General features: G+C 42.3%; 1 long non-coding RNA gene across 1 annotated transcript; it reads right to left on the reverse strand.

Annotated features, from left to right (window-relative positions):
- Positions 1-1,358: 1,358 nt before the first annotated feature.
- On the reverse strand, positions 1,359-13,306 carry LOC117054160. The gene is made up of 3 exons (XR_004427457.1): positions 13,170-13,306; positions 12,046-12,299; positions 1,359-1,473 (listed from the first exon to the last, which is right to left on the reverse strand). It is a non-coding gene; the product is annotated as an uncharacterized LOC117054160 (long non-coding RNA).
- Between the last annotated feature and the right edge of the window lie 848 nt (positions 13,307-14,154).

Consider the following 14,154-nt stretch of genomic DNA (forward strand, 5'->3'; position numbering starts at 1 on the left):
ATCTGAACAAGGGCATGCAGGAACATCCATGTTACCCACCACCTACAGAATTCTTGATACATACATTAGATCCCTGTATGCCAAGAAAGAGGCACAAACAGTGGAAGTTGCCCTGAGACTCTTCCAAATGAAAGTCCTTCCACTACTACTGGTGGGCATTGCTTTGGGTTCACGTTGAGACTTTGTAAGATTGGAATCTATCCAATCGCAATTCCTCAGGGCCATTCTCAGGATCCCCGCTTCTGTTGCGGGTGCAGTCATGAGATTAGAGACCGGCTGCCAAGCCTTTAGGTATGTGGCCCTGAAAGCGAAATTATGGCTATGGCTCAAGTTATGCTTTAGACCGGTGGGTTTGGCCCCCCTGATACTGAGGGATAATTTTAAATCACCATGGGAAGGGGAGGTGGTGGAGGAAGTGCAGAAGTGAGGACTGTCCTCCCTTTATATAGAGTCCATGACGTATCAACATGCTAAAGCGATGATCGCTCAGAGATTGGGGGATATCGCCAGACAGGAAGACATAGCCCACATGAAACCTGGGATTTTTCTGGAGGAGCAGGTGTATCGGGCTGCATCAGCCCATTACCTGGCGGATATCCACTATGTGGAATACCGCAGACTTCTCACTGCGGCCAGACTGAACGTTCTTGACTCGGCGGTTTTGAGGGGAAGATTTAGAGGAGTTCCATATGATCAGAGAACGTGCCATTGTGCTTTAGGAGAGGTAGAATCCACAGAACACATTCTACTGAGCTGTCCCTTTTATAACGATTTAAGGCAATATCTCATAGCCCCATATTTATCTCAGTTTAGCTCTCGATTAAGAGAAAGGCAGGTAACATATCTGCTGAATAAGCCCACTGGGAAAATAGCCTTATCTGTGGCTAAATTCCTCTTCCTGGCGCTCAAGTGTCGGAAGCGCAAAATCGAATGCCTCGATGTGGGTTATCTGTATGAGGTTTACTAGTGCTGTCCTATTTTAATTGTGTATCCCTCTGATGTTTTTTTAGTTCTATAATTTTTTATTGAGAAATTTTTCTTTCTTTCTTTCTGACTATTGGTCGAATAAAGGATATGTATGTATGTATGAGACATACATTTGTGTTGCTGGAGTATATGAAATATGGTGCTTATTTGTATCAAACACAATTCCCTCTTGATGAATAGCAAACCACTGTAAAAACTCCTCTAAGTTTCAGGACTGGTGTCTCATGAGACATGGGGGGGAAATGGGAAACTTCTATTGCAGTGGGTGGAATATCTGTCAACAGACCAGTCTAGGTGTACATTTTCATATTCATTGTCTCCTCTGAGCTGTCCCCAAAACTGAAGGAGTCCTTACTCTTTGAAGCAACCCCACACTGCCATATACAAGCACATCAATAGGAGGGCCGCTGCTATAGTCAGGACAACAGGAAACCAGCTTTCAGGGTGCCAATAATATAAAGTCTGAATCAGCACTGAGGTGGTAGCCTAGAAATAAACAAACAACAAACAGACATTTGCAAATCAGGAGTGGATGTCCGTTAGATTTTCCAAAATACAATATAATCTGGAAAAGAAAATTCAAATTCAAACCTAATTCCAATTAAACGTGAATATGATTGGGTCCAGAAGGGAAGCATTGTGGTTCATAGAACATCCTGAATGAAAGACATGTGACGTGCTTTTAAAGCTTTTTCATAAGCAAAAATGCTCTGAAGAAATCTCAGATTCAGTTAGCCCGGTGTGCTAGCGGAAGCCATTGCAAGACCTCTAGCTAGCACAGTGGATGCTTATGCTAATGGAATGATTGTATTAGCGCAGGCACAGGCAAACTCGGCCCTCCAGATGTTTTGGGACTACAGTTCCCATCATCCCTGACCACTGGTCCTGTTAGCTAGGGATGATGGGAGTTGTAGTCCCAAAACATCTGGAGGGCCGAATTTGCCAATGCCTGTATTAGCACAATGCTGAATCCCCCCACCCTCGGTTTCCATAATGGTGAAAACTACGAAAAACTTGTAGTAAGGGTGGGGAACCTGTGGCCCTGCAACTATGGTTAGGTTCCAACTTCCAAATGGAGGATTGAGTCTAACAAAATCCGTGTGTGTGTGTGTGTCACAGGTTCCCCATCTCTGATCTACATGGTAATGGCGGGAAAGGGCCAAACTAGACATAATGCAGAAAATCCATGATTACAAACTCTTTTTTTAAAATCCCAGCAGCTGGTGTAGGGGGTGGGCTCAGGAAGGTTTTCTTCCCATGCCACTTCCTGATTAAAATAGCCTCCCCAAAGATGTTGTTTGCTTTGCAGGGGTGTTGTTTTGCTTTGCAAAGATGTTGTTTGCTTTGCTATACAGGCATCTATATTACGTTGGGGGGGGGGATATACATCCAAAAAGTGGGCTGAAATTCAATTAATTCAGAGGTAATCAAACAGTGTGCGTGTATTTGACTTGTATTTGCCTTTGTTTTTCTGTGAGTTTAAAGCTGAAATAAATAAAATCGAATAATTCAGAGGTGTGGGATTTTCACCACACAGAAGTCAGAGCTTTCTGCACCCACCCACAACACAGCTTTCTTTCCAGGCAAGCAAGAGGCCACACCACAATTCCAGGACACAGTCCAGCTAGGCAAAAACAATTAAGGAGGGCAGAAAGCAGGCCTGGGGAGGGGCAGAGTTGTGGAACGGCCTAGAGAGCTGTGGTCAGTCCCCAAGAGGAGGTTCCTGACTCCTGCAAGTAGAAGGAACTCTACATGGGGAAATGACATGGGGACAGAATTAAGCTAGTGTGGGAACCTCACGCCTGGGTGGGGTGAAATGTGCCCCTCTGGCCATTCCGGGCTCTTCTCAGACCATGCTCCTTCCGATGCCACATACCTCATGGTCCATAGCTGTCAACTTTCGGATTTGAAAATAAGGGATCAGCAGCCTCACCTATCCGGGGGACAGTCACATGGCAGTGGTGGGTGGAGCCAGAAGCAAAAGTGGGCGGAGCAGCAATGTAAACTCCATATATGTACATTGTGCGAGTACAGTAGTTCCTACATACAGACATGTTTGCCAGGCCTCCAACCAAGAGGCGTTAATTATCAGAGTTCAAGGTCAAAATCAATGTGGGTGGGGCTGTGGGTTAAACCACAGAGCCTAGGGCTTGCTGATCAGAAGGTTCGAATCCCCGTGACGGGGTGAGCTCCTGTTGCTCGGTCCCTGCTCCTGCCAACCTAGCAGTTCGAAAGCACGTCAAAGTGCAAGTAGACAAATATACCGCTCCGGCATTTCCGTGCGCTGCTCTGGTTCACCAGAAGCGGCTTAGTCATGCTGGCCACATGACCTGGAAGCTGTACACCAGCTTCTCCAGCCACTAAAGCGAGATGAGCGCTGCAACCCCAGAGTCAGACACGACTGGACCTAATGGTCAGGGGTCCCTTTACCTTTACCTTAGGTCAAAATCAGTGCTTTGAATTGGACCCAGAACATAATCGTTTGCCAGTGCAGTCAGGCCAGATTGAAATATGGCCCTCAGCTTGAAAAAGTTCCCCCACCCTCTTGTTCCAATTTTACACCCCCTCATTTGCTGTTAGGGTTTTTTTTAATGTGGGAAATCCTAACCTCAGTTTCCCCACATCCTGTCTTCCTCCATCCTAAACTCACATTAAAAAAGAAGTTTTGAAAAGGCTTAGAAATTAGATTAATTCGTACTAATGACAGGCCTATACTTTGTCCAGTAGGTGGCAGTGCTCCTTTGTTAAAAGAACAATTGTGTATTGTAGAGCATGAAACACTTATTGGAGGGGAAATAAGTGAAAACTTAAGTTTCGACATACTCTTGAGAAGTTGCAAAATAAAAGCAGGATATTGTCGTGGGTGTTTTATTTTTCTTTTAAATTTGTGGGTGGTGCAACATTCTTAGTACCAGAAAAGAAAAGAAAAAACCTACCTAACAGAAAATAGAAAACATTGATTTCAGATTTTAGAAGGGGGGGAAATGTACTAATTATATGAAATACAAAAAAAATTCAATTGCAAATGCCCAAAGATCTACCAAAGCTATTATAAGGTTTTTCTATGGGAAAGGGGGCCCAATATATTCCGGCAGCCTCCCAGGTCTTTGCTGCAAAAATATTAACACAACTGACATATCGCTCTCAGATCTGCAGCTTCTTAAACCTTTTTCCCTTAGAATCATTCCAAACTAAGTTCCATCGCTGCCTGCTAGGGATCCCTTCTTGTGTGTCTAACATAGCTGTCTGCTTGGAGGCCAGGCAAATCCCTGTTAGCACTCGGATATGGATTCTGAAGATCCATTATTGGTTAAAACTTATCTTTTTCCCTGTTGGGTTGGCACCCTTAACCATAGCTGTCAACGTTTCCCTTTTTAAAGGGAAATTCCCTTATTACGAATAGGATTCCTCGCAAGTAAAGGGGAAAGTTGACAGCTATGCCCTTAACCCTACTGGATTCCTACCAATCAAAATTGAAAGCTACCCTGCATGAAAAGCTAAGAGGCTTGAGGTTCTCCCCACAAGGCCTGGTAGCTGTAGGTTATGAGAAAGCTAGAGCAATAATCCGCCAACGAATTTGGGATGTGGAACTGCAACGCCACGTGAGCGAGATGAATAAACACCCAGCAATAAAAGATAAAGGGAGAGGATTTACCCCAGCAAATTATTTGTCAAAATTACAAATACCTAAATACAGACGGTCATTTAACCTCGCTAGATTCAACGTGCTGCAGGGCAGATTCGAGGGTAAACCATACGCGGAATGAGTTTGCCCCTGCGGCTTGATGGAGGTAGAAACTGTCTCTCATGCCTGGTTATGCTGCCGTTTCTACGGGGATATACGCTCCGTATTCATTACCCCTGCTATGCGAAAATCTCCCAAATGAATCCGAAATTCAATGTCTAAAATCCCTGGTAGAGGACAAGCATCCTGAGATCACGTTAAGGGTAGCCAAATTCTGTGCGATTGCCATAAAACCTAGGGAACAAGCTGTGCTATCAATGATTAAGGAAGGCCTTAAATGATAATTTTAGGTTATATGTTAGTGACTAAGTTTTAATTTATATATTTTTAAACTGCTGCTATACCTGTATTGTCCCTGTTATACCTAATTGCAAATTCACATGTATCCCTATTGTGTTTTATGACTTATTTGATATTGTATGTGGGCTGGAACTGGTCTGTGACTGAAATAATAAATTCATCATTATCAAATACCAAAAAAAGCATTTGTAACTGGTGAGCAGCAACTGGTGAGCCCCCTGAAAAATGTGTTCCTGGCTGTTAAGTCAAGATTGTGGCAAAGCCTACACATTGTGTATGTGGGTAGCTCATCGGGTCTACTTAATCACTGTAAATTTATCTTATATAAGTATTTTTTATGAAAGGGCAGCTTATATTATTTTATAAATAATTATTTTGAATGAAGACCATCTGGACCTCAGTATATATGGGCAATATTGAGGGCTTCAAGCCCTGTTCTTGGCTGAGTAGTGAGATATGGAGCCCTCTCGCCTTCCCTCAAGCAGCAAGCAGTGCGCCTCGGATCTAGACGTGTATCAGTCTGGGGTCACAGGGGGGTCCAAGACCTGCTACTGTTTCTGCAAGAGGGTCTCAGCAGGGACCCTGTCTCCAGCATCCTAGAGCTGCCCCATCAGCATGAATGGGGAGTTTTAAGCCTCTGGGAAGCAGTATTCTCATATCCTGTACTGATCTGAAACTAATCAGAGTAAAAGGAGGTGAATCCTGGGGTCACTCTGAAGAAAAGCACCAAAGAGGAGTTGCTCTGGGTGCTCTTAAGCACCAAAAACACAACATGATTTCGTTTCAAGAGAAAGGTGTGCCAGTTCTGTTACAAAGGAACTTCAAGGAAAGCACAACGTAAGTGACCCTGAAAGAAGACACTGGCGCTGTCCAAATCATTTGCACATGTACACACACAGAAAATGGGAGATCTGGCTAAAAGGCAGATCGGCACTGATTGTTGCAAGGCAACCCTAATTATTAATATTGTTTAAATGTAAGATTGTTGTATAATCTTAGAAGGGGGTGTGGTTATGAGCGGGCCTGGCTATGACCCTGCACTTCTGAATTTGCCACTCTGCTGCTGTTCCCAATTAACTCCAGAGCAGAGTTAGGCGAGCAAGTTCATTCTAGAGAAGATCTGGCTAGCTCTACATCCCCCCTTATGTCAGTTCCCACCACCCACCATTAATCTTCCCAGCTCTCTTTGAATTCTGAGGATTCCTGCCAGAAAACTGCAGCAAACTTAAGAGGCTGTTCTACTGTGTCTGCTGAGGGTCATTCAGGTCTCTCTCCAACTGTTCTCTTCAGTGCTATCTTTCTAGAAAAAGGTGCTGGAACCCATTACAAACGCCTCCCTCGTTCTCTCTCAGGATGGCAATGGTGCCCACCTGAGAGCCACTGGAACTGAGGTCCGATGAGTTCCAGCTCAAGAAAGTCCTGGTTCTCTTTTGACCATTTCTCTTCCTCCGGAGCATTCTCTCTCTCTCATCTTCATAGTAACCAGCCCCTCCCTCTGGTTGGACTCTGTCTCATATGAGATTCACTGTAAAAGTTCAGCCTCTTTAGCACTACAACATGGCTTTGTTGAGGGGCGGCCACCCCATACTAATCATTATTTCAGATGAAGACGGCGTGGACCTGGGACATGCTTCGAAATTCAAGTCAGTGAAGTACTACTTCCCTTTCATTTTTAAAATATATTTTAAGATACAGTTCATTAAAGATATCAGCCTTTCCCTTCTTCATTGACTCCCCTTCCCCAGAGACACCAGACAGATGAGCATGTGCAGATTGTCCTGTGTGATAAAACAGGCTGTCACCAGCCTACGATACAGATATTTTGGGGCTATTGAAGTAAACTGGCTGCTATTGGTCAAGGCACTGAACAAACAAAGGATCTGAATACAGTTTGCATGAGTGTCCGATACTTATCTCAACATTATGTCACCATATGATGAAACTAAAGGATTTAGACAGTTAACATCTGCTGTGTCTGTTTTGCCAGTGGACTCAGATGTAAAAGTTCCCTATGAGTGTGGCCAGTTAATTTGATTTCCTGGCTTAACATCTTAATGATTCAGCTGGCTATCTCGTTTTAGACTTACATTATTTATATGTATAGGCACAGGATATGCGTATCCATGAATGTGGCTTTCTGCCCCAGGGAAAACATGTGAAATAGAAGATTCTGAGGGGGGGGGGGGGGGCTCACAAGAAGCAATAGAGCTTAGCTATCAAACCAGATGCTGGGAATAACACACAAGGGCTTGACCATCACAATCGACATGGGATTTCTACAGCAAGCCCGTAACCACTTGGGGCGATATCCCCCAATAGAAAACCAGTAGGTCCCATGAGGAACCACAACTGGCAGAAGACCCAGCAGACCAGCCCTGCTATACACGACATGCCACACACTGACCACACCACCAGACTGGAGTGGCGGGAAGCATGTGGTCTCATCATTGTTTTGGTTTTTAAATTATGGATTTTCTTGTTTTACAAAGGTATATGCAATGTCTCTCGTATTTTTCCATGTAACATTTTTACACATCAGTTTCATTTGTTGAGACATTAGGAAGAAAAGGGGGGGGAGGTGAGCGGGATGGGGAGATGGGTGGGGTGGGGTGGCGATGTTTCTACTTAATATATGTAGGTTTCGGTGTCAGCGTGGTTTGTGCAGGTTCTCTGTTGTTTGCTTGTGCTCCTTTGGTGGTGAGAGAGGTCGGGGTTGGCGTAGGCCGGGTGTGATTGTTCATTTGTGGTTGGCTGTGGTGGTCTTTGGTTTCCTGTGTATACTTTCAGGGATCATTTCTATAGTTGGTCTCATCATTGTTGAATGAGAGCAACTCACCAGCTCTCACAGGCGCAGTGCTGTCTAACATAAAACAGCAGCTGGGGCACTGCATGTTGGGTCGTTTTATGATGACCAGCCTCTGTTCATGGAAGCTGACAATTCGCTCCCCTTCCAAAACACAGACACTGTGTGCCTTCACACCCACAGCACTGACATTTCCATCCTGGCCCCAGATGCCTGATGAGCCAGAAAAGGACTGAGGAAGAGACACACAGCATGGCGCAGAGAATCAGCTCCTTTCTGTAATGTAAGCAGGCCTTAATAATATTTATTTTTCAAAAAAAAATCTGCACCAGTTTTTAACTTGAAAACCTCAAAGTAGATTGAATTGCCTTTAATAAAAAATAAGAATCAGGTTGGTTTCCACCAAAAGAGCAAAACTTCCATTGTGTGATTGAGCATATATATATATTAGAGGTGTACAAATTTCAAAAACAAATGAAACCTCTTAGAAATGGAGGAGTCACGATCCAGATTATCTTGTTAACTATTAAAGCAGTGTTTTGAATTTCCAGAAAATACTGCTGAAATCTTTTTAAAATAACCTCATTTCGCTACTTAATCACAAACATCTACTTTAGTGACACAGAGGAATAAAGAAATAAAGAAAAAGCTAAACAAGATATAAATTCATTGGAGAATCTTGTTCACTTTGTTTTATTCCATCTGTTACAGTAGCTGCATTTGTGTTTGGGTGATAAACTAGGGGGGAAATTGTGTGTGTGTGTGTGTGTGTGTGTGTGTGTGTGGCATGATATTGGGAGAGAAAATCATGGGTGGGGATAACTTAATGGTATAGAAGAAATTAGCATATTGACAGTTAATTTAACAGGAATTTTATCTGAGTAATGAATCTGAGAAATTGATCCTGAGCTGATCTTCCTATTTGATAATAATAGTCATTGTAAACCTATAAAATGTCTCCAACTTTATGAAAAGATCTTTAAATAATATAGAGGTTGGTAAAAAAAAAATTTTAAATGGTATTAATGCGATCTATTCGGAACAAAAAGCTAAAATTATTGTTAATAATGTGGTATCAGGTGAACTTAGAATTGAAAAAGGAACCAGGCAAGGTTGTCCTCTCTCCCCTCTACTATTTATTTCTGTCCTGGAGGTATTACTGAATATGTTAAGAAGAAAGGATGAAGGGAAAGGTATTACAGTAGATAAAGGCTCATAGAAGATTTAAAAATCACATAATTAGAAAATCATTGTTTCATGTTTGGATCAGGTATAAAGATTTGATTGGAGGGGGAAACACCCAGGTGGATTTCACCATTAGAGGTTAAGACCCATAAAAGGTTAAATATGGAAACCAGGTGGCTGAAGTATAGTGATTTGCTGTTGGAGGTTGGTAATAAATTTAAGTTAAAATCTTATTATCAGTTTAAAGATAAATTGAACGATTGGTTACAATATCATCAGATCAATGAAATGTTTAAAGTAAACAATAGAAATGAAGGTTTTCAAACAGAGAAATCCAGATTGGAAGTGGAATTGTTGGAAACAAAGAGTAAAAATCTTTGAAAGATGTATAATTTGTTACTGGAGTGGCATACGAAAGATGAACAAGTGAAATCAGTTATGATTGACTGGGCTAGAGATGTGGGGCATAATATTATGCTTAAAGATTGGGAGAGATTGTGGAAAAAAGGTTATAAGTTTACGGCATGTGCTGCTCTGAGAGAAAAATATGTTGAAAATGATGTACAGATGGTATTTAACACCGGTTAAACTTGCAAAAATGTATCGTACTTCTGATAATAAATGCTGGAAATGTAAAGAAAAAGAAGGAACTTTTTACCATATGTGGTGGACGTGTCCCAAAGTAAAAGACTTCTGGGAAAAGATTTATAATGAGTTTTTAAAAGTGTTGAAAGACACCTTTATAAAGACACCAGAAGCCTTTTTACTGGGAATAATAGGGGAAGAAATCCCCAAGAAGGACATTACTTTCTTTTTGTATGCCACAACAGCTGCGAAGTTGTTATTATCCAAGAATTGGAAGACTCAAGATATTCCTACAATAGATGAATGGCAAATGAAGATGATGGACTTTATGGAACTTGCCGGTCTGACTGGAAGACTCCACAATCAGAATGAAGAGACGGTGGAAGAAGATTGGAAGAAATTTAAAATATATTTGAATAAGAATTGGTGTATTTAATATACCTTAGGGAAGTTGTTATAGGTTTTCGGTGTAGATTTAGATTTTAGGTTAAGTTTTTTCTTTAAAATATTTAGGATTAGAATTAAGCTTGTATTGCTTTTTCATTTTGAAACTGTCAAAGATGATTAGAAATGAAATTCAGATGGGGGGAGACCGAGGGAAGTCACCCCAAGATGTTAAGAAAAAGGTATGATTGGACAAGAGATATTATGTTTTGTATGTTGTTTTCTTTGTATGTTTGTCTTTCTATAAAATGAATAAAAAGATTTATATATATATAAATCTGCTCAACACTTTACCTGTAGCAGTGGCCACCAAAATGCCATTGGGCATCTTAAAAGCAACAGAGCATGAGGGAAAAAGCATTCTCTTGTTGGTCCTCAGCATTTGCTAATCCAGAGAGAGAGAGAGGAGGGGGAAGAGAAGGTGTTGGATTGAAGAATGAACTCTGAGAAACAGAGAAGGCTGCGAACGGCTCTGTGTGTTGTCATCTCAGGATGCTATGTACCCCTTGCCCTTTTGTAAAAGGGGTAAATGTCTTCTATGCTTCAAAAAACAAACAGAAAGCAAGTGCATATCACCCATACTACCCCACCCCTAGCATGTATTAGCTCTGAAACCTCCCTCAAGCATAGATGGTGCTCTTTTGGATATACAGGGAATGGCACTCACAGCTCAAATATCAGAAATAGACTAAATAGTGCAGCAAGATTATCACAAGAGCACCTGGACTAAAATTGTCTATCAAGAACTTCACTCTTGTGACAGGTAGGTAGCCTTGTTGTTCTGCCATAGTCAAAACTTCATCATCATCATAGGAAGGAGGAGGAGGAGGAGGAGGAGGAGGAGGAGGAGGAGGAGGAGGAGGAGGAGGAGGAGAAGAAGAAGAAGAAGAAGAAGAAGAAGAAGAAGAAGAAGAAGAAGAAGAAGAAGAAGAAGAAGAAGAAGAAGAAGAATGGTATCTGAAGAAGTGTGCATGCACACAAAAGCTCATACCAAGAACAAACTTAGTTGGTCTCTAAGGTACTACTGGAAGGATTTTTTTTAAAAAAAAATATTTTGCTTTCACTCTTGTGGTTTATCACCACAACAGCTACTCACTCTGGGTTTTAGTAAAGCAAACAGCTTAATTTGTCAGCGCCTAAATGATACTGAGCATCAGAACAACTTGACCACAATAAGGAAATTTTGCCCATGGTATGACTATTTTCTACCCTCCTATTTCAACTCTCTAGCACCTTATCTGCATAACCTAGCAATTCTAAAACATAGATGCGCTTTTACCCTCGCAAGATTGAATGTACTGCCTTCAACTGTACTCAAGGGACGATTCCAACAGATTCACAGGAAAAACGCTTATGCCCCTGCGAAATGGCAGTGCCGAATCGGTGGTGCATGCCCTTCTGGCTTGCCCTCTTTATAAAGACTTGAGGAATGAGATTATCACCCCTCTTTTAATGTCCATTCCAGGTCACCCAGCCACTGCCACAGTGTCCTTCCTCTTGGCAGATCAATATGAGCAGGTGACGGCAAAGGTTGCAAGGTTTTTAGCTGGGGGCAATCAGAATAAGATCTACCATTCAAAACCCTAAAATGTATTTTATATAATTGACTTTTTTATTTCTATTCTTTGTATATCATATTGTTGTTTTATTGCTATGGCCGATGGCTGACGCAAATAAAGATTCGTTCATTCATTCAGAGCAACTAGTGAGGCCCTCTACCCAAGGCAGAAGATTTTGGGGGAAGCATTCAAGCGGTAGCCGTCAGGAGGGTTTTCCAAGGGTGTGACGATGCCGGCACAGTATAAACACACCAGCAGAGTCAGTCCAGTTCACCCTCCAGCGCACTTGCACCACAATGACCTGCCTGCCACCCCATCCCTCCACCTCTCTGTAAGTCACAGAGATACCAGAAACATTTTGAACTGTGCTCTCCTCTATCAACTGCCCCAGATATCTCTTGACATGTTGAAAAAAAGAAGCATGCTTGGAAACTTACGGCAGTTGTGGTTGTTTTTGTGGTGGTTGAAGGCCTGGTTGTACTCCAGGGGACCACATGCAGTATTATAGTTGCTGTTGTGGACAAGCGGTGAGCTAAATTGCCCTGCAGTTCATCAGCCACTTCTATCAGTAGCTGAAATGTGGTGGGATCCTGAATTCCTGGAAACACATCATACTGGAAGTTCTGTGTCGTCATCAAAGAAGGTAAGCCAGAGCCTAATCTCTGAAGTTTGAACCGAGAATGGGTATTGCCTAGGAATAATGGGGTTTGAAGCACCATAAAAAAATAAAAAGGGAATCCTATTCCTGTACAATTTATATCTAGCTTTCCAGCTTTCAGAATCTTGCACTTCAGGTGAGTATGGCATCTCTTAATAAATGTTTGAATTGTGCTGGGATGGTGCAAAGAACCTCTTTGGCACTGGTACAAGATAACAACAGCTTTTCTTCCCTTAAAGAAAGGAAGCAAGCAAAAGAGATTGCTGTTTAGAGCAGGTTCCCCTCCCAACCAACGCCAGGCCAGTGTTCAGAGAACAGAGGTGTCTCCCTCAAAGCACAGAAGGTGTATATTCATATACAGCTGAGTTGGTTAGAGCGTGGTAATGATAATGCCAAGGTTGCAGGTTCGATTCCCCATACGGGATGGCTGCATATTCCTGCAGTGCAGGGGGTTGGATTAGATGTCCCTCAGGGACCCTTCCAACTCTATGATTCAAGGCCAGATGTGAGGAGCCTGAGGCCCTTCACATGCTGAGGGCAAACAGTCGGGGATGGCAAACAGTCGGGGAAACAGTCGGGGATTATGGGACTTGTAGTCCAGGAACATCTAGATTCTTGAGGGTTTCCTGTCCTTGATTTCAACAAAACACTATTGGTGTGTGCTCCTTAGCAACTGACCTACTCCAAGTTGACATATTTCTATGCTTAGAACAATCTCTGGCTTGCTGATATTGTCATAAGGTTGTTGTTGTTTTAGGTCCTATTCTCTGTGCAGCTCCCAAATGGCTCACCTTTGAAGGGGAATACACTTGAAGGTGCTTCACCAATTCCATTCACGCACAAAGAAAGAATGAAAACTATTGAATGGTCATTACGAAAACTTTAAGCTATAGATAGTCTTACCTCCCACAATAGTGTAGCTGAGCTGATGAGGGGGAGAATCTTTGTCTGAGCAATTCAACTGCAGGATGGGTGTTTTAATAGTAGAGTATATAGGTTTGCTGTAATAGGGTGGCCTACAGACCGGAGGTTCATCGTTCACATTCTGCAAAAGAAGAAAATGGCAGGTCGCTTGAAAACCCCCTGACAAAAAAGTTAGAAACAAGAACATTCTGGCAGGGAGAGCCACAAGCTCCCAGCATTTTCCTACAATCCTTACATAGCAACTTCACAATTCAGTTTCTGCAGACACTGACACATTAAGCCTGATGGTGGCAGAAGCACTTTTCTGATTATTCAGACTATGTACATGTGCACAAAGAATAACAGTTTGTGTCTTGGGCAACAGGTTTACAGAGTCAATAATCACACAATTATTCAAACGGTGAACATGCATTGCTGCATTAAAAATCTTTAGTTCCATACTATTGGAGAGCCAATTTGAAGTTCCCTTGTCACACCTCAGAGCAACCTCTGTTGTTGAAAGCCTTCCCAAGGACCTAGGTATACTATAAGGTGTGTAATAAAAACATGATGGCCTGCAAAGCAGCATGAGTAGAAGGCAATTTGGAGTGCGGAAGAGGTGGAGAAGTCCCAGTCACCTGCTCCCCACACTGCTTCGCAACAAAGAAACAGGGTATCAAGCTTTTAATAGATGCAAGTGTAAACAAAATAAAAAATAAAAATTCCTTCCAATAGCACCTTAGAGACCAACTAAGTTTGTTCTTGGTATGAGCTTTCATGTGCATGCACACTTCTTCAGATACACTGAAACAGAAGTCACCAGACCCTTATATATACTGAGAGAATGGGGAGGGGTATTACTCAGAAGGGTGGTGGGAATGGGTGATTGGCTGATAGGTGTGGGAAACCTGTTGACTGTTAATGACTGCAATTGGTCTTACAGGAAAAAGCAAGGGGTGAGATTGCTAAAGATAGCTTTGTCATG

The sequence above is a fragment of the Lacerta agilis genome, chromosome 10, assembly GCF_009819535.1.
Source record: "Lacerta agilis isolate rLacAgi1 chromosome 10, rLacAgi1.pri, whole genome shotgun sequence".
NCBI lineage: Eukaryota > Metazoa > Chordata > Lepidosauria > Squamata > Lacertidae > Lacerta > Lacerta agilis.